This window comes from Pseudopipra pipra, chromosome 13 (assembly GCF_036250125.1).
Source record: "Pseudopipra pipra isolate bDixPip1 chromosome 13, bDixPip1.hap1, whole genome shotgun sequence".
Classification (NCBI taxonomy): Eukaryota; Metazoa; Chordata; class Aves; order Passeriformes; family Pipridae; genus Pseudopipra; species Pseudopipra pipra.
This window is the reverse complement of record NC_087561.1, coordinates 13615068-13636412: the sequence shown is the minus strand read 5'-3', so window position 1 is coordinate 13636412 and position 21345 is coordinate 13615068. Positions and strand designations below refer to the sequence as shown.

Below are 21345 nucleotides of genomic sequence, written 5' to 3'. Positions count from 1 at the left end.
GAAGGTTTCGTGTTCAAGCTCAGAACAAGCACTTTCCACCAAAAAGCTTTGTAAAGCTCTAACTGACTTGCACAGGACAGCAGAGGCGCTGAAACTACAAAGCAAGCTGCAGTTCTCTCATCAGATGACATTTCAAGTACAGCCATGTGAGGAAGGACACATATTAGGCAACATTCTGTGAGGGGCAGTTTAATTCTGGCGTGACTATTCTATTGGGATTCAGATTGGTTTGTGGTTTTTTTGTTGTTTTTCTTTTAAGATGTTATAAAACTTAGTTCTTCCTTGATCGTAGTGGCAGTTAGAAACACTCAGTGAAGAAAATCTTTAACTATTCCATGCTTCCCTGCTTTCACCTTAATTTTATTCCAAGTTGAAGATATCTAAATTATTTTTACATTAAATGTAAGCAGGGAATTCTGTTCAGAAAACACATAAAGGTAAGAACTACTAGAACGTGCCCTAGTGACACACTTGTTTTCATAACAACACCTGATATGTAACACTGAATTGACTACTATGATAGCACTTTTCTCAGATTTGTGAAAATCCTATCTGTTCTGGGCATACTGCTTTCTGGCTCCTTCATGAGGCCAAACTTTTAAGGGTGGGTCCCCACTGGAAAAAAAAAAAAAACCAACCAAACAAACAAAAAAAACCCAAAACAACCATCAAAAAACCCAAATCAAAACACCCAAACAAACAAACCAATAGAAAAAAACCCCACACACCAAACCAGATTTCAGCCATCACAACTTGAAATTTTTGTTTTGTATTCGTTTCTCTCACTAACATCAGTACTCTCTGCAGTGTCTTGTTTGGGAACACTGGAAAAAGCTGTGCCAATTTTAGCAATAACCTTTCTTCTCTTCAACCTACTCCTCTGTTCCAGTTCTCTTCCCTTCAAATAAAACAGTGCCTGCACAATCTACCATTTGGAATAGAATAAACACTTATGTGCCCTCCTTTATCAGGGCTCAAAAACACCAAAGGGAGACCAAGTTATCTGCAATTTTCTCTAACCTTATTTCTCACAAACTTCACCCATCAGACAGGTGAGTCCTTCTTTATTCTTTATTACTCTGCTAATAGACAGTCTACAAACAGTATCTTTAGGGGTCATAGTGCCAACAACTTGCTGCAAACCTTCAATAACAAACAAGACCTGGATAAGTGAATCACATTTCGGTGACATTACAAGTTCAAATGCAATTCTGTGACAGGCATTCTCTGCTGAGCATGACCACTCAAGCTTGAATTGCTTCTGGTATATGTGGAAGCTTAAATGGTTATTAATTGCTCCCTATATCTTTTGAAATGCTTTGTCCCAGTGATTTCTCCTCCTACAGTTATTGCTGACAGTCCACAGTCATTTGTTAGCTTATATCAGACAGAAAGAAAAAAATGGGTTTAAATTAATAAAGCACTAATCTTCAATATGAAGAATTTATTACTAGTTTATAAAATTGTATATCTGAGTTAATCTCAAAAGTATTCTTCAGAAAACTTTCGTTGACAGAAGTTCCAAGTGGCAGTAAGACAGAGAAAGCCCCAAAAGTTCTTTCTCTGAAGCTGCTCAAATAAGTTCCTGGACTCTTCCCTCCATATCTATCTGTCTATTAAATAAGGATTGCTGTAGTGCTCACTTACTTTTAGTTCATTGTACCTGTGCTTTAACCCTTTCAGTCTGTAAAGCAAACATTTATTTTCAGACAGCCTTAATGATTTTTGGTAAGGTGTAACCACTATTTCTCACTGCGAAAGTTTTCTTAGTGTATTTTTTCTGTCTAATTTCCCAAGGAAGAAAAAGCTATATATCAAAAATCAAAGTGGATATACATACCTGAGGACTTTCTATGTTCCAGTGATCTCATTTAAAAAATAACTTTTCAATTCTTCCCCCCCCCCCTTTCTTTGGCCCTGATTACACCAAAACATTGCTATTTGTCAGTATCTGCAAATTCATTTTCTTCCTCCCCTGAGTCCCTAGGTTCAATTAAAAAGTCAGGTTTACATCTAGTTTCTTGCATAAATATCAACAATTACAATATCCAGCTGCGCACAATAATAAATATAATTTCATACAGAACATAAAAAGCAATATCTTCCATAAATTATTTTTGCAGCCTTTTCCTTTAGTTACATACTTATGGATGTTTTTATACAATGCCTGGTTTCCTGTTTCACCATCACTTCCTATCCAACAAAGCTCTAGAGGACATAGATCACAATGCAACCTGTGAATCAGTGTTAACGCCAACGTCCTCTCTGTAGATTCAGGAAACAGTGGGGTAGTCTGATCCTACTAATATCCATTATAGAACATGGAGACTTGCAAAAATATATGCTGGATTTACACATGCAGAAGTAAAAACACACAAAAACAACCATCCCATTTGTTGTATAATTTTATATTCCTGGAAAGTCTGGACAGTTTTTAAAACTGTGGAAAACTTAAGGTCAGACATGAAATGACGATAAAATACATCATTTTATGCAAAATTCCTAATTCCTGCTGTTCTCTTTTTCTTTATGCAGTTCTGTGCTACAGAGGGCTCAGCTGCCTTGCAGGAACACCAGTATCACTTTCACAAGTCTGGTTCTAAGCCAGACTTTTACCATGGTCATGACACTATCCACTGTTCTGACCACAGTGTTTCCCTATCTAGGATTCACTGTCACTCTGATAGACTAAGATCATAGAAATGCTGGTTAAGTTACCTCTGCTTTCTAAGACCTTCTTTCATGCACTCAAATTTGAGACCTTTTCAGAACAGACTGTCTAAGCACACACCAAGACCTTTATTTTGCCCTCTAGGCACTCCACAACTTGAAGAAGCATCCATAATTAAGAGGAATTACGGAATCATGCATGATTCCGTAATGATGAAAAAGACTCAACAGATCTACTTCCAATTCCAAGTTCAGCCTCAGCAGTCTTGCCTAAATTATACTTTCAAACACATCAACAGCTCTATGCTGTGGCAGAGTTTGTAAAGAACTTGTAACACAAAGGAAGAGGAACTGTATGAAAAGTTCAGCTGATGACTATAAAACTGTCTGCCTCTGTCACTTGGAAAAGCTGTTAGAGTGTATAGTACTGAATCCACATAGTCTGTACTGCCAGCTGATTTCAGCACCACAGACATTCTTCCTACTCACTGTGCCTATTTCCAAAACCTGCTACTTAGCAGTGTGTAGAAACTGGACTGCAGCTTTGTACTGATAAAAGTCAAAACCTGAATTGCTTCAGCAGAAGAAATTTCTCTGCATAGAGGATAAATGCATGTGGATAAACCATGAACACACTCCTGCTTCTTCAATACAAAGATGTTTTGATTATCCATATATACCTCCCTTCAGAGACACACAGACTCTCCAAAACTGTACATTCTGTGTTTACTGCAGGTTAGTGACATATATGTTACCTGTAATGACTTGATGGTCTGCAAGTGCCAAAAAATAATTTACAGAAAGCTTTTATTGCAGTCTCAGCTCCATCTTCAGTTACCTTGTTGACTTTTCAAATACCTAAAGAAGCAATATTGTCCCATACTATTAATTTGTGACTCATTTCTACCATGGCCTTCAAGAAAAAAAAGTGTCTTCACCTAATTACATTATGCCTCTATTACAGGCTGGAAGACAGGATTTCCTCACTACAGCAGTTTCTAGTAGAGCTTCAAAGTAAAGTCTCACAGAACAAAATAGAGCCCAAATACAATTAGTACAAGAGCATTCAAGTAGAAGGGAAAATTTGTAAAACATTACCCATTGAAGTCCACATTTAAGTGTAGATCAGAGATTTTGGAGCTTCTGTGTAAAAAACTGAAGACCAAAATGATCTTCCATCACTAGCAAGAGTTTGACATGATAAAGCAACAGACTACTTAAACTGATGACAAAATAGTATTTATCACATTTAATCACATTTAATATTTAGGTAATTTCCTTATTTCTAGTGCAAAATACTGTAAGAGTCTGGAAGCATTTGGTACTTTTCGGCATGGTTATGAAAAGTCAAGTTTATTTAAAATTGTATTTCACAGAATTACTAATGTACAGAACATTTCGTTTTAACGATTATTTCCAGAGCAACAAGTAACAATACTAAACATAACTGAAAATTCTGGCATGCAACAATGCTGAATGGAAATAATTAGCAAAGACTAAACTGTGAATTGAATAAAATTATAATGACAGGGCTGTAGCCTCTAACTCCTGTTAAATCTTCAGGTAGCAACAGGTAACTTTAGAGACAGCAGAGAAACTGAGGTATTGGAAAGCTTAAGAACATTATTTGGTTTGCTTTCCAAGAGCCACTTGAGTAACCTTTTCAGAAGTCAGCCTTTTTCTGTGCTAAAATGAGCTTTCTGCGCTGTTTGCTCCTTCCATTCCTGAAGAATTACCCTGTACGCAGTGGCCACAACTGTGGCCCTTGTTCCAGCCTGGAATGGGTGGAGAAGTGTTTCTTTCCCCATATCAGCCAAAAAAAAGCTTAGAAGCAAAGCTGGTTTATATCTAAGATAATGATTATGTTGACTAACACTGTTTCTGAGTCCTGGCTCCTTCCCCTGGCAACAGCCATGGATGTTATCTCACATCATCATTGTCCTAGGGAAACATAACAAAAACCTCTGTATATCAACAAGCTGGTCAGTAATCCACAGTTCATAACTGCAGAATTATTTTTACTTACTACTTGAAGTTAGTTATAAAGCTGTTTGGTCAGAAATTTAAGCATATTTAACTGTGGTTGCTCAATGTAATTGGTTGCTCTGTACCAGGGGATTACTTGGCTGTGCACTGAATATGCAATTCACATTTCCATATGTCTGAGAGATCTGTTTTGGAAAATTACAGCACCCGAGACTCTTTTTTCCTGTGCAGATTCTAAATGTATGATAGATAAATATAAATCATCCACTTTATCTTCTTCAAGGTACTGAGCCAATGAGTGAGTACAATCATAATGTTATTTTTTTTTTCAATTTTCCCCTTTGTCCATGTCATTAAAGTAATTTTATTCTATAAATCTACATGCAAATACCACCTAGCAGTAGAAATTATTTAATCAGCAGGCGAGGAAGAGAAATTGTTCCAAACAAAATGAGCGAGGCCACAAGTGCAACAAATCATTTAAGCAGAATCACATTACCCAGGTACTGCCACTGGGAAAGACTCACACTTGGAGTAGCCAACTGAGAAGGCAACTGTATCCAGTGTGCCTTGAAACACCTCAGAAACTACTGCCCACAAGTGAGATATTAATCACTGCTACAGAAATCACATGAGGAACCCTGCAATAACTTGATGAGTTTGGTCATCCACCACTTACAACATAAAGGAAGGATCTACACACAGCATCTGGCCTGCAAAATGTATTTTTCCCCAAAATTAACTGTCTAGGTATACACTATTTTTCAGTAGCAAGATCTATCCTTGTTTCTTTACATCTTATTCTCACAGGCAATGGATGAGCAATCTTATTTTGGGGTGCAGTATAAAAGGCATCAGAAACCAACCTTGCTCTTCAGAACATAATTATGTTCTTCTCTGTATAACTTGCTTTCAGTAAGCAGATTTTAGTTTTTATCGTGTGACTACTTAGCAGTTTAAAAGGACTAGATATAGTCCACTGGTGACTTGTATTCAGACCCAGAGCAAATAAGAAATACCTCTATTATTTTCAGGCATAATTACCAATATTTTTATTGCCAGGAAAATTAATTATTGTAAATAAAAAGGATGTGATCAATATTGTTCAGGGATTTATCCAGTGTAGCAATTCTCATGTCTATGTATTAGTCCCATGCAGTTCCCTCTTTTCTCCTTTTTAAAAAGCAGTGCACTGCACCAAGTGGGACAGTACCTCATGGCAACACTGTTGTACTTGAGGGCAAACAGAGTTGTTTCCCTTTTTCTTTGGGTGATATGGTTTAGGACCCTGCCATATAAATTCTCTGAAAAGGTACCAAGTCATTTTGGGACTGTATCCCTAACTTTTCCCTTCCAAAACATAAGCAAAGGGCAGGAGGCAGGAAAGGAAAGATACCCCAAAGTTCGGAAAATAGATTCAAAACAACTCTTACTGATGACTCGGTACATTCAGTCATGTCCATGAAAGATAATCAGAGAAAACAGAGTTCTTGGATCACTACAAGAAAAATAATTGTATGTAGAAAATCTGTTTCCAAGAGCAGCATGGAGAATGAAGAAGATCAGATGACTTTCATCACTCATTGTGACATGAACTACACTGTTCCCACTCCTTATTTACTGGTTCACCAGTCACTTGGCAAAGTTATCCTTAATTATTTAGACAACATTGATATAAGCAGATGACAGAGGACAGTTAAAACCTTATCTGAGTCATGTTACAAACCCTTTGCTGTTTTTGACAAATCAGAAAGCCTTCAGATTACTATCAGAACATTCTTCCCAAAGTTTCTGAACTACCAGTGTTACAAATAAAGATAAAGAACTTCTGTTATTTCTTTTTCCATCCCCATTCTAACTCAGTTTCACAAACAGATCTCAAAAGGCAGCCTCTAAAACATGTTTGAAGATAGGCAGCAACACAGAGAAGAGATCTGTAGTACATTCTGTATTGAAAGGAAAAAGCAACAACATACATTTGTCCCTTATACACCTGTGTGGGCAAGAGGTAAGTGCCTCATCTGCTGGAAAAATTTCAGAGATTATACTTTAGATATGAGAACTTGAGTAAGACAGTTAAGGAAGTCAGGCTTCATGAACTCTGCTGCTCATCAGATTAATTATCCTTTTACAGCCTTAGTTTTGTTTTTATTTTTATGATCTTTCATAATTCATAAACCATGAACTACCTGAATCTGAACTTCCTTATATTTGGATACCTGCAGTCGAAGATTGGAGAACTCAAGGCAAGTTTTGCAATATTATCTAAGCATTTTAACAACAACCTGGAATGGTATGCAATGGAAATCAAAATAAGAACTTAGAATGTGTGTAAATTAGATTGACATAACACAACCTGATTTTCACAAACACATTTGGCTGGAAGCTTTCTGCCTACTCATATTCTATTGAGGGTTAAATATCTTGAAATGGGGCACTTATTTTCACAAAAGGCTCAGATCCACTTAGATACGTGGAATGGAAGATACAAAACCCAAGTAGAAAACAAAACCCCTTATCTAGTAACCCAGATCAACTCCATTAACAGGTAGGATATCACATCGCTATCATAAACATCTGAGTTATTTAATGCATTCAGTTGTAATATAAATAATACTGTGCAGTTAAGTACTCAGCATTCCAGTATCTCATAATCTTGTTGTACTTACATGGAGTAAGTATCCATTACCACTTGGAACACTCATTTAGCCTGCTCAACTGACTGCTTAATGATGTCTGGAAAGTAAAAACCTTATCTGCAAAAAAAAACAGCGGAGAAAGAAGCATGCACGCAGTCCTTACTCCAAAGCAAAGTATTTGTTCAGACTTAATGTGAAAAGGAATTAGATTAAGGAGAGCATTCAGAAAAATGGAAATTAAATAAAAAATTAAATAGATATAAGTAGTATTATCTGAGAATGAAAGCAATGCTTTTTCCCATTCATTGAATAGTGTTTTGTGAGAATTTTGCCTTTATAAACATCATTAGGCTTTCCAAATCTCTCCCTCATCCCCACCAAACAAGTTCTCTAGGAATTCCATGTAGCAACAGGTCTAGTGCAGCTCCCTTTAACAGCTTTTTTTTGGAGTGTTTAATAGTGAGTCAGACTGGTCTGTGTTTCAGCTTCAGAAACACAGCGAGGGACATCATTAGCTGCATTCACTCAGGTTTTAACTAACATACTGGCCATCATTAAATGTTTAAAGGATACTGTCAGTAAATGCTGGGTACTTCCCCTTTCACTCACACCCCTTTGTAGCTACATGCAAGACTCACAAAACAAACGTGTTATAGTTAATCACGGCTGTGCCACCGCTGCCAACGCGGCTTAAAACAAGATCCATCACTTTGGAGATGCTCAAATTGGATCAAATAGCAATTAAAAATTACTATTGAGATCACACAGACTGCTTCCCATCCTCTGTCTGCAGCATGACTCAGACACAAGTGCTGAGTCAAAGGACCTCAGCCACAAGTATTTGCTACTTAAAACATTTCAATTTGAAGCACAGACCCTACACAGTAAAAAATGTGTTGACTGAGTGCAGAAAACTACATTTCTTTTAAGAAGCCTTCCATGAACTTTTGTCTGTCAACAGGAAAACACTGCTTTAAGCAGAGTTTAAGAGTCATTTCAATGCTTTAAATAAAATTTATGCCTGTTTTGCTGCTTAAAAGCCTACATTTTTTAAATGTGTGTTTTATTTATATTTACTTTTTCATTAAATCAATAACCTCTTCACTGATCCTGCAGCAAATGGAGCACTTGAGTTTTCGTCATGAGACATCATTATTCAAAGATCTGCCACATAGCAACTCTTAATGTCTGTGGAAAGATCACTGGCACCACTGAAAGCTTCCTTTTAGCTCCTGTACATGCACAAGGAGAAACTGAATAATTGGTCAAAAAGCATTAGTTGTTATTTTAACAACCCTGACTTGCTTGTACCCCCTTTCTCCAGGGTACAACACTGGGTGTGTCCCAGAGCTGCCAAATTACCGTTCCCTTCTGAGCAGTGCTGTGATGAAGCATCGCCCAAAGGAAGTATGACAAGAAGCTGTTTCCTGGTTTCTGCTCACTGTGTGGTCACATTAGTCATCCTGTAACTAACAACAGCTTAACTTTGTCTACAGACAAAGCATTTGTTTCCACATACTGATATTTCCCTGGGGTATATACTGACATATCCCACCAAAAACAAAACAAAACAAAACAAAAAAAAACCCACAAAAACTTATGTAAAATCCATATGCCTTCTCTTTCTATAAATACTTGTTCATTATTGTTCCCATAGGTCTCTCCTATGCTGATGACATTTGTCATTCAAGGTATTTTTTTCCAAGATAACTCCCCTAAAAGTGATGTTATTATTGTGACACTACTCAGAGGAACTGCTGTGACAGTTGTATGAAGTCTCCAAACCACCGTTGCCATTTCATGAGAAAACTGGTCTCAGGAAAGACAGAAAACAGTGAATTCTTAATTAACTGTGCATGGGGAAAGGTAGGAGCAGCCAAAAACTGAAGAAGCTCTGAGGCAGTAAAACTGAACTGCAGCCAGGTTGTAAAGTGTAGGAGTGGGTGGGAAGTGCACATGTTCCCAGGATCCCAAATTCTTCAAAGATTAGCTTTTTCCCTTTCTCCTGTTATCCCTCCTCTCATCTTTCATCACTGTTCTCAAAGCTATGCAGCCACTGGGAACCAGGCACATAGTAGAACAGATCTAAAGGGCAAAGCAGTGCTGCCCCATGATGAGTCAGCACACACCTATTTCTGATGTGAAACAAGCTTTTACTTCACACTGGAGAAATAGAAATAGCCCTTGAAAGAAACGGGTCAGTCTGTGTCAGATAGGTGCAAATTCCAGCATAAACCCACCTCTGAAACAACATACCAACAGGATGGTAAAATGTTTGCTATCACTTATGACTCAGGCTAAATTCAGCTTATTCATGGCTACTGGCCACGTAGTACACAGGAAAAATAAGCACTAGAACATTCACTAGAACAGTCAGTGCTGCAATAGTATGTTAAAGTCAAGAACCACTACGTTTATCCTTAGAAGTGTCTCTGCCCTAGCAACTCCTTATAGTTCCAACATAATCTGAGGATTTAGCAGCAATGCACCATTACTTAAGAGATTCCTAAATGAATTACTCAGGACATCTTAAATTGCATTTCTAAAAAAAAGCTGTCATTGTTTAGAACTCTCAAATTCATTAACAAAATCTACAGAGCTACAAAAGTAAGCTGATGCAGACAAATGATACTGCAAATTCAATACCTAAATATTGACATGTATAATAATAAATTAAAATGCAACTACTTACAAATATTAAACACAAAAAAATTTCCAATACAGTTTGGGCATCTGATTGAGAGTTTCATTAAATGGTATATTGTAGTACATAATCAGATGCATCTCACATAAATAAAGCATTGTCTCTTCTACTCAAAAGACATAAAATCATTAAGGTTGGAAAAGACCTCCAAGACGATCAAGTCCAACCTTCCACTGAATACCACCATGCTCACTAAATCACATTTCAAAATGCCGTGTCCACCTGTTTTTTGAACACTTAATGAACTCAGCAACTCCACTGATTTTCTTTCTGCAATCTACAAACGGTTACTGTCACAAAAGTAAAATTCCTGAGGGCATGACTTACTTTGCCACAAGGTGCACAACATCATGAAGTGGATTCAAAACAAAGTCAACATCTGCAACATATGATACCAACTTCCCAACAACTGTCACTGCTTTGGAATCACACCTTAACTTCCAAAGAGGACAACATACAAATACAATATAGTTGTTTATGAAGACACTTCTATAGGAAAAGGAAAAAAAAAAAATCCAAAGATGCTATGTGTGCTGTCTGGACCAATTTTTTCTTCACAATTATTCTATAATCAAAAAGCTTTTACATTTTTAATAATGTCTATGCTTTAGAAGCAGATGTTTCATTTCAAGCAATGCATATATTTTCTAAACAATCTTTTCATGAAAAAAAGGAACTGCCATCATAGGAATGTGTTATAGGCAACTACTACTACTCTTAATATATTTCATTTTAAAGAATCAAACTCCTCTATTCCTTTGTTCAGTTGTTGGAACAGGATACTTGATTTTTAAAAAGAAGCTCAAAATTCTCCTGTTCACATCCCTAAAACCAGATTAGCATAATCTCAGTTGCTGTGTATCACTTTAACACTTCATTAGCTTCAGTTCTAAATAAGTATATTAGCCCAGGACCTAATGTTAAATTACTGCATTCTACTAATTCCCATAGTTATTTAATTATGTTTCCTGCATCTAATTAGTAAATAAATATTCAGGAACTGACAGCAAAATGCATTGAGTTTTGCATTTGAACTATAGATGTGGAACTAAACAGAGCAAAAAATGAATTATCAATGAACAAGACTATTTACATCCTGCTTTATTGCTTTTCAGTGGAAAGAAGCGTGGACACACTGAACTGTCTGTAGGTGGAGCAGGGCAGAGTGCAGGAAGTGCTCTGCTGAGTGCTCGTGTCTTTGTGCCAGTGTCTAATCACGGGTGCTGACAGAGTGTCAACAGCAGCCTGAACTGGGAGAGCTGCAGCCACAGCACAGCCACACACACAGCCTGGAGCAGCAGGGGATGTGAGCAAGGGCTGACATGCTCTGGAGAGGATGTCTCAGTGTCAGAAAAACCTTCCCTATCTTCAGAATGAGGCATCTGGTACCTGCCACCCCTGTGATAGGAGCATCTTGTGCTGAAAGGCCTGTTCTGGAATTCTGCTTACTGGAACTGAACTGGGCATTCACTCTCTCACATAGTGTTCTGGACTGGAAATTTTTTATTTTTTTAAATATGCCAATCACTTCTGATTTTCTGGTTGTTTCTGTGAAAAGATTTGGTTAATATAACCCATCTGCCAGGGCAGTCACACTGTAAAAGCCAGAGGTTCAAGTAACCGGTCAGGAATGAGCAAAGATTGTTTCCTCACCTCAGTCAAGTGTCCAGCTGCTTAGTCACTGAGTACTCTTGATCTGCTAATCTGAGATAACAAACTTCTTATTATGCTAGCTTATTTTAAGCATAAAACTATTTATACAGAAATAAGTGTAAGCATTGGACATACTTGAGCAATTACTTGTCTTTCAAAGCTGGTATTAAATTTAGGAAATTCTAGCAACCTGCTAGCCAGTTAAGTTTTCACTGATATGCAGTAGAATTATCTGCCAGTCCTGACTCATAAACAGCTTGCTGCTATATTTAGCAACAGAGGAATATACACTTGATTACCTCTCCCATAACAATAAATATTATTGAAGTCTGTGGACAGTATTGTTGAGGATTTAAGAGTGTGACATCATGAATGTAAAGCCCAAGACCCCCAATTATCCAATCAACCATAACCATTATGAAAACTGAAATAATGTCTCAGTTGTTAAAAACTGGGAGTTGTTCACAATGACGTCATCTCCCTTATCTAAACATTCTTATGATCAAAATATTTTCCAGTCTATACAACCACGATGAAGTGACCATGTAATTACATTAAGTGATTAAGTGACTTACCTCACTTAAATGACTGGTCTCTCAGACACTACTCAAAAACCAGGAACTAAACTCTGAAGACCAGTTTTACTGAATTGTTTTTCAGTCATGAAGCTAATCTAGACAACAAGCTTTAAAAATAGATAAATAAATTAAGTAGTAGAAGAAGTCCTCCAAAGGCAGCATTGCGAAAGTCCCTACACTGAACCAGGGCCATGTTTGGTTGTTTAGGTGTGCCTGGATACCAAGGAGAGCCATGAAAACTCAGACTAATCAGTTCAGAGCCTGAGCAACACGGTGTCATGTGCTGATTAATGCTTTCCTCAGTTAACACAAAGGTAACATTGGACACTGCTCTGCAGCAAGATGCTTATTCTGCCTTAGCCTGTTTGAGCACATTACAGCCAGTGCTTGTTTAACCAGCTTCCAAACAGAAATAAATATAGTTTTGTGCTGTTGGGACAAAATCCAAGGAACATTGTCATTTACACAACCCAGAAAAGCCATGATGTTCTAGGATCCACCTACAGAATAAGCTTTAAGTAGATTTTTAACTATAGATACTGTCTTGGGACAGGCATTTGTTTATTAGAGATAGAGCTCTGTTAAAGGGCAGATTTACTTTGGAAAAGTAATTTCAAGAGTCAATTTAACAGGTTAAAATCATATTAAGATTAAATTAGTAGAGCACAAAGGATGAAAAGGAAAATTTGACTCATATTAAGACTCTAATATTTTATGAATTACTTAAAAGTTTCAAAAAATTAAGCATCTAACAGCTACATTAGGTTCATTAAACAAGGGTAAAGAAAATAACTGACAAAACCACAAATGCCATTTTGAACTCACAGGATGACCTGAAAACATCAAAATATTATTATGTAAATATTTAAAGTATAACATTAAGATGCAAAAAGGACCAGAAATAAACAAATACATTTCTCTTTATTTAAACTGATTTGGCTAAAAGGAACTAATCCAGAAAAACTCTTCTCTTGTCATGAAACTAGAAAAACTGCATCTTGATACTTCCAATATCAAGTCAAAGGAGTCAAAACACATCCCTCTATATAATTACATAGTTCAAACCAATAATACTACTAAAACACCACTGCTTGGGTCACTTTTTTAGACATCTTCAGCTTTGAAGACACACTGCACAAACAAGATGTGTAAGCAGCTAGAAAACATAAAACAATAACTTAAAAGGTAACACACATAAAGCATAACTTGGGTTTAACAAGTTATTTCATTAGGAACAGCACACTCACCAGGCTAATAAAATACACAAAAAATCCTCACTAGCCACACAAGCAAACTCCTGGGAGATAAAAATGAGCTTTCCCTGGCTAGAGCAACACAACATTACAACTCCTGTGTGGATATCTTTCATTAACTTCTTAATATTTTCACTTAGGATTTCATGTTTCTGTGTTAATATTTTCCCTTTTTAATCCTTAAACTACCAAAAAGCCTATCTCAGCCTGTAAATTCGTTTTTTCACCTCACACAGCTCTGTTTTACAGGCTCTCTCACAGCTGTTCCTCAAAATTTGGCAATTTCCTCAGCAGCCTGAGCCAAGATGACACAGCTGGGCCAGATCAGAGCAGGGAGTTGGATTCCTGAAAAGGATTGTTGAATGATAAAGGGGCCTTGCACTGCTCTCTTACCTGCCTTCCCTCTTGTACCAGTGCAGGCATTTCTGAGACCACATGATAGGCAAAATCAAGGAACTGAGCTAAAGTCAGCCATTTAAAAAAATAAGGTAAATTTGAACCCAGATCACTCTTGCAATCCACTTAACACCAGTCACAAGAACCTGTGGTGTACCGAGTAAGAGGTAGAAACAAAAAAAAACATTCCTTTTACAGCAGCCCTAATGTTTTGAAGTAATACCAAAGTTCAAATAAATTTTGAAGCAACTTCCAACTTATGACTTTCCACTAGTCAAACTAAGAGAACTATACATAGAAAAGGAAAATAGGAACTTCACAGCAAAGACTTCAGAACTAACTGAATTGTTACCTGCACACAAGCAATCCCTCAACTGCTCCCCGAGGGGAACTTCCCGTGCCCTCAGGTGGCTAAAACTGTTTCCTTAATGAGGGGGTGGGAGGTTCAAATGCCCTTGGAAGAATTTAAAGAGACAAATCCCCCCAAGCAATTAACGTGATTTAGACCACAGAATCCCAAATTTCAGCAGACAGACACCACAGAGCTTCATGCCAGTCCCATCCCTCCCTTAGACTGCAGTGAAACCACTCTCAGTGAAGTCTGGAATGACCAAACTAGGAAACCCTGACCTTTCCTGTGCTATTAGACACCTTCCTACTGGAACTGTGCTAGATGACAAGGCTGCACGTTAGCCTATGTTTTTCTCTCAGTAAAGCTAGACATACAGTCTATTTCAGTGGGAGTTACTATACATTCTTTTAAGTTAAACACAAATATCAAGCGAACCAAAAGCAAAATAGGGAGTACACCAAATACATTCCTCCTCAGGGTAATTTTTCTCATTCCTCAAAGTTGCAATGCCTGCTTTTCAAGATATTTAACCAAGTCCTTTAAATAACATGAAGAAATTATATAAGAAAATTAGTTTAACTATTAAATAAATGCATCTTATCCCCCTTTAAAGAAGCTGTTAAAAGAATTGTACTGTTAGTTCATGTAAAAGGACACAATTGTAAAATGTGTCCAACCATTCTCCCCAAAAATGGGCTTTAGTGGAGTGAGCTTAAATATGGAAAAAACCTTGATGTAGACCTGGTGATGGGAGTCCCTCCATACACCACCAATAAACGATAAGTGCTGCACACAAGGACAAGAACAGTTAAAAAACAATCCATCTCTTTCTAGCAAGGGAAACTATTATTAATATACTGGACAGGCAATTACCACGGGTGAAAACTCTACTAACAATTTGAACAAGGATTTCTTAACATGATCTTTAGCTTTAATCAGGCCTTTTTATGTCCATCTGTCTGGAAGCTCTTCATTAGCATTACTAATGCCTTAAACTATGTGTATTATTTCCATCAAAACGAACTTTATTTCCACCCAGAAATCTGCTTGTTGAAGTATGGGCTGTGGTGAGATACCTTTAAAACTACTCCACTGAGTATTCATTCCCTGCACAGTAGAATTCTTATTTGCTGGGCTTTGTATCAAGCACAGAAATTATAAACACTATTTGCCCATGATACAGATTTAATTGTAGTCAAAATAAACAAAGTAGGAAAGTTCCCATGTAGAGTGATGTGGTCATTAAACATCCAGTTCTGCTGTGTCCTGCTCTGACCAGCCCTGGGCATTTACAGGCCGGTGTGAGTGGTTTGTTCAGAGAATGATTGTGGTATTTAGTTTTGTGAAAAGCTGTGAAGATATAGAAAAACAAGATAGAAAAGTCTCTAGTGCAGAATGTGGTCAAGGGAACCCATGCTGTAAATACAAGGACCTTATATTGAACTACTTAACTATGTTTGAAAAGCGAATTGTACTATGAGACAAGAACATCAAAAGACATTTCCTAAACAATTTGGGGAAGAAACCACAGAGTGATAGGCTATGCAACTCAGCCATGGGTCTGTAGGGAGATGTGCAGGACACACAACAAAACACCAGTAGCCTTAGATGGGAAAAAATGGCACATTCTGAAGAAATATCTTTTCTGTTGCCTTCTGCAGTACCACAGAACATGCTCTCTGAATTACATCAAGTACAGATAATACAGAGGTGCTTGGTGTCTAAAACACTAGAGATGACAGAAAAAGTGTAAAAAATTAGTAGCTTTTGCTGACATCTTGAATACTCTATTTAAATCCACAATAACTATTGGGAGTGACTTTAAATAAAGAAAGATGTACTGTGCTGTTAAAAATTGTAAGGTAGGTTAGCACATATGAGTAATAACAATTGTATGTTTGAAAACAGAGACATGGTATTTAGTGGCAATATTAACCTTTTTTTCTCTCTCAGTATAGATTATCTTCAGTTCTTTCACTGGGAAGTAAACTTGTATTATGAGATGTAACTCTCTTTTATTCACATAGAGCAGCTGAGGAGTAGCAATTATTAACTAATTACCATTACTTCCTATATCAGCTGTTTGTTTTGGTTAGTTTTTCCTATGGGAAAACCCAAAATCAAGGAAAATAATTTCTACTTATTTTTTTACATTGTCCTCTGAAGTAATTCTGTGCAAATTTTTCATGCATGCCTTGTTTCTAGAAAACATGAATGTGGCAAGAATTATGTTCTGCTTTCATGTTAAAACCTGAAAGCAGAAAATCTTTTGGAGAATATAAAGATGGTTGTGATCTAGAATTACAGACTAAGTGGTCAAAAAAGAAAAAAACACTGACAACAGAGTTCCACTAAATTAGTTAATTGCTTCAAGAAGGGGAAATACTTGTAACAAAGAAGTAATACTTAGGAAAATATAAACATAAAAAGCATATTGATGTTTTGCTTCCTAAGTACTAGGGGAGCCTAGACTGGAGTGAATTAAAATCACTAAAGATTTGTTCAGATTTAAAACAATTATTCAGTTTATTTCTGGATTATATAAGTCACTTTAATGAAGGAAGTGTCTTGACACAAGTAAATTTCATACTTTTAGCGTATCATTTAACAGTGGTATAACTCATCCAGCTCCAGTACTTTATGTTTTAAATTAGAGCTAGACTTAGTAAGTACAGCTGAACTGCAGGTCTGCTGTGAGCACAGAGATAACGACCTCGGTAACATATGCAGCATGAAAACTTTTCTAAACAATAGGTGGGAAGCTGGAAACTTCCTCTTCCTATTGACGAGTACAGGCAAAATGTGTAAGTTAACTTGGAACTGAAAAGTTTATAGCCCAATAAATGAACGGTTGTGCAGCCATCTCCCAGCTGCTTAAAAACAAACTGGAGCTGTGTTACTGTGTTACAGTAAGATATAGGCCCTGTGATTTTGTTATTTATCACATTCTCATGCACTCTAAACCATTTTAAACTAACTTCTTTCTAAAGATAAATTTGGGATTTTTTTTAAAAATTCCTAAATGTAAATAGATTCCAACTAAAACTGCAGAAAGGAGGAGGAGGCAGGAGAGTAAAAATTGACTGCAGTGATGACACTGATCAGGAAGAGGGAAAAGAGCTCGAGGAAAGTTTACGGCTCAACAGGAGTAGTGGAAGGATTGTGGTATGTTTTCTGTGGTAGAATGGTTTTGCTAATGACATAGAATTTTTGGATGAAAAGCTGGGGAATGTACTACTGGTTGACTTAGCAACATGTTTCCTGCTTGTGGTTAAGTTAAATACCGTGTGTTTTCTCTTGTGGTAGTATACAGAGCAATTACTTTTCCATTTTTTTCCCTCCAGTGCAGTTAGGACAAAGACATGGACAGTGTTAACTTTCTTCTTTAATTCTAGAAACGTGGAGATTTGAACATTTCCCCAGGACTGAAATCTGAATAGCTGTTTGGTGACCTGTAAGCTACAGCTGGTTGAACAGCAGTTATCAAGTAGAAGCCTATGCTTTCTCTGGTAAATGGAAATTCTATCACTGAATTTATAAATTCTCATAAACCCAGAATCCTTTTCCTTTTTAGATACATTTGGAGTGCATGTCTTCTGCAACCTTGCATGATTGTACTTTTGATCTGTTTAGAGAAAGCATGTTAGACCTGTGAGGTCTTATATTGCTGGGTCAGTCAGTCATCTTCAAAGGCCTATTTTGTTCCAAGTCAGATATAAAATAACACATGTTTTGGAGAGGCTCAAAATATCTTATGTTTATCAGTCTATGATCATTTTTCTTTAAGATAATTGTGTGACCTCTGTCTCTGTGAGCTGCTGTGGCTGTATGACTAAACGGGACTGAGATTAGACACAAAACCACAAGGAGAAATGTCAGCATCTCCACAGCCCTGGCCTTTTGCAGTTACATGTTTTCAATGTTGTGAAATGATATTTGTAAAAGGCATAGTTTTAAAATCCATTTGCTTCAGAGATGAAGCCAAGTTAAGAACAGTTTGTACAACTACTCGTTTCCACCCTCAGGCCACACTATGTTTCTTTCGGAGTTGAGCCAAAATACTACACAGCAAAGTGTCTGCCAGAATGATCTGAGATTTGTTTGGTTGCCTTAAGCAGAGTTGTGGTTTTCTGGGTTTTTTGTTTGTTTGTTTGTTTTCTTTTGGTGTTAGGGGCTTTTCTGTTTAAATTTTCCTAAGTGTGATAGCTACATTATTTCCCCTCACTCCTTTTGCTTAAAATTGCCTGCAGAGTTTATATGCTCACATAGGTCCTTGGTTCAGACACAAAATATTTGTTTCTTGGTCCTGAAAACTGGGTAGGGGTGGAGGAAACAAAATACTGAAATAGAGGAGTATGACAAAAAACATTTTCAAAAAGAACACAGGAGGCTTTAAGTTCTCCTGAGGAGGGTGTGAAGTAGATCTAATGACATTGATTTATAGCAAGCTTTTCAAAAGCTGGTCTCCAGCAAATCCTGTAGCAATGCTCTGTACAATTCAAACAACAATTTGAAGCCACAGGTGAAAACTCTGTGTGGAGACTTGCAAAGTATTTGTAAATAAGAGTTTAAAAAAATGGCATAACTATGCTTAACCAAGCAGCCATCTGTCCCAGGAGAGCAGGCAAACAGCAAGAAGAGGAACTAAGAGCAGCTGTGGGGTGGCTCTTTCATCACATGGTGCAGCTACAGCCTCATGGTTTCACATCTTTTCTCCATCACTTAGACAAAGGTAGAGTTTTACTGTATACCAGCACTAAAGATATGCATAGTCCCTCCACCTGACTTCTGTGTTAAGTGCTTTTCCTTTTAAGATCATGAACATGATCTGAGTTTTACTCCATAAAAAACTAAATTAACTCAAGGCCTCAATTTTCTTGATTTCTGCCACGTGCACTTGTTTTCACTCATCCACAAAGTATTTTTGTTATGTTGTGCTTGCTGCTCTTGAATCTTGGAGGTCAGTCTTAGATGTCAGTCCAACGTCCAGCAGTATGAGTGGTATTGTGGCAAATTTGAGGATAAAAAGTTCTTGAGCATTTAAGACTTATGCTGAATAACCTGTGCTACAGGGTTTGGATTAAAAACTCTTAAATTTGTGCACAGAGATGTCAGGCAGTTGGAAATTATTCTCTATTTTCTCTGACTCTGGAATGACTGAGGTTTGTGTTCCAGTTATAGGTGTTGCTTCATACAGACAGATAGGGGCAGCACAGAAAAAAAACCCCAAGATGTTCACTAAGGCTGACTGAAGAGAAGGGAAAAAATCAGATTTGAGCATTTCTTTTTTATTGAAACTGGGAAGCCATTGTTAAACTGTTGCTGCAGAATGATGCCCTGTAAATCACAAATAGATGAAGTTGAAAATAACATTACATAGACTGACACCGCAAACAAGTGATCAATTTTGTGATTAATTAATTAATTTCATAATTCCAAGTTGTATATGGTTATGATGGTATCATAAACTATGCCCAAATATTTACGGTTAAAGTCAACAAAATGAAACAAATGAAAACTAGTACTAAAAACAAGAGGTGCATCCCAAAGGAAAGTTTAGAACAGAACAGTTAGGCAGGGTTGGCCTATTTTATAACCTACTAACTTCTGCTGTGAAAACTCTACTTTGATTTTAGGACCTCTGCAAGTTTAAGAGCTGTCATTTTATTTGAAAGCTGGTGTTGTCAGATTTTATCAGCTGGTTTTCATTGCTGGATTTAAAAGAGAAATATTTCATCCAGTACTCAGGTAAGCCTCAGACAGTCCCAAGAAATGCAGAAAGCTACCTGAATCCCAGGCCTTATTTAACTTCATGTGTATTACACAGAGATTTGAAAATTCATTGTGCTGGTCTCACTTGCCTTTTTAACAGAACAAGCCCACTGTGGAAGCAGTGCTGAGTCAGGACCCTCTTCTAGAGGGCAATCAACTAATACATTTGTATCTAAATGTGAACTCTCAAGTTGTGGATTGCCCTTGTCCCACTGAAAAAACAAACCATGACCGTTTCCAGTTTTCTGTTTCTGTTTACTGTTTTCTCAGTATAATTTAGCAAGCACAGATTCAGTTATACCAACAAAGTTTGTGTATTTTTCTTTTAAAAATGACAATTATATTAATATGAGGACATCTGTCAACATGATGCCTTGAATAACCAGACTTGTGATCCATGTTTCCACTTCCTGCACTGACACAGGCCATCCTGATAGACCTTCAGTTTACCCAGCAAGACTCAGCCAAAGAGATTCTGGAATCCACAGGAACAGTTTAAGCAATTTTTCATTGTTGTGAACCATGAGCACATGTAGATGACTCAGATATTAGGGACTGGAGTTCTCAATTTTGAGAGGAAAAAATAACTAACTTTTTTATTTTGTGGTAACAATAGTTGAAATTCAGTTAAAATACCATGTTATCTAACCAAGGCTAGGCTGGATGGGGCCCTGAGAACCTGGTCTAGGTGAGGCTGGGAGGAGCCCTGGGAAGGAACAGGCTGGAACCAGCCCTGCCCAGAAGGACTTGGGGGTGCTGGTGAGTGAGAGGCTGGACATGTCCCGGCCCTGAAACCCCCTGTCTGGGCTGATCTCACAGCCTGGGCAGCAGGAGAGGGGGGGAATTCTGCCCAGGTGAGACCCCACCTGCAGAGCTGCCTCCAGCTCCAGGGTCCCAGCACAGGGAGGACATGGAGCTGCGGGAGCGAGTCCAGAGGAGGCACCAAGGTGATCAGAGGGATGTAGCAGCTCTGTTGGGAGGAAAGGCTGGGAGAGCTGGGATTGTTCAGCCTGGAGAAGAGAAGGTTTCCACAGGCTGACTGAATTGTGGCCTTCCAGTACCTGAAGGAGCTGACAAGAAAGGTGGAGAGAGACTATTTACAAGGGCTTGGAGTGGCAGCACAAGTGGAATGGCTTCAAACTGACAGAGTGGTTTGGATATTAGCAAAAAATGCTTCCCTGTGAGAGTGGTGAGGCCGTGGCATAGGTTGCCCAGAGAAGCTGTGGCTGCCCCGTCCCTGAAGTGTCCAAGACCAGGTTGGAGCAACCTCGCCTAGCGCAAGGTGTCCCTGCCCGCGGCAGCGGAGTGGAACGAGACGATCTTCAAGGTTCCAATTATGCTA

At 37.8% G+C, this 21345-nt stretch overlaps 1 long non-coding RNA gene across 1 annotated transcript in view; it reads right to left on the bottom strand.

Moving 5' to 3' along the window:
* LOC135421527 (uncharacterized) overlaps nucleotides 1–14277 on the bottom strand; it is a 70679-nt gene extending 56402 nt beyond the window's left edge. The window contains exon 1 of the long non-coding RNA XR_010434051.1: nucleotides 14232–14277. This is a non-coding gene — a long non-coding RNA (uncharacterized LOC135421527). The remainder of the gene's footprint in view (nucleotides 1–14231) is intronic.
* Nucleotides 14278–21345: the final 7068 nt, after the last annotated feature.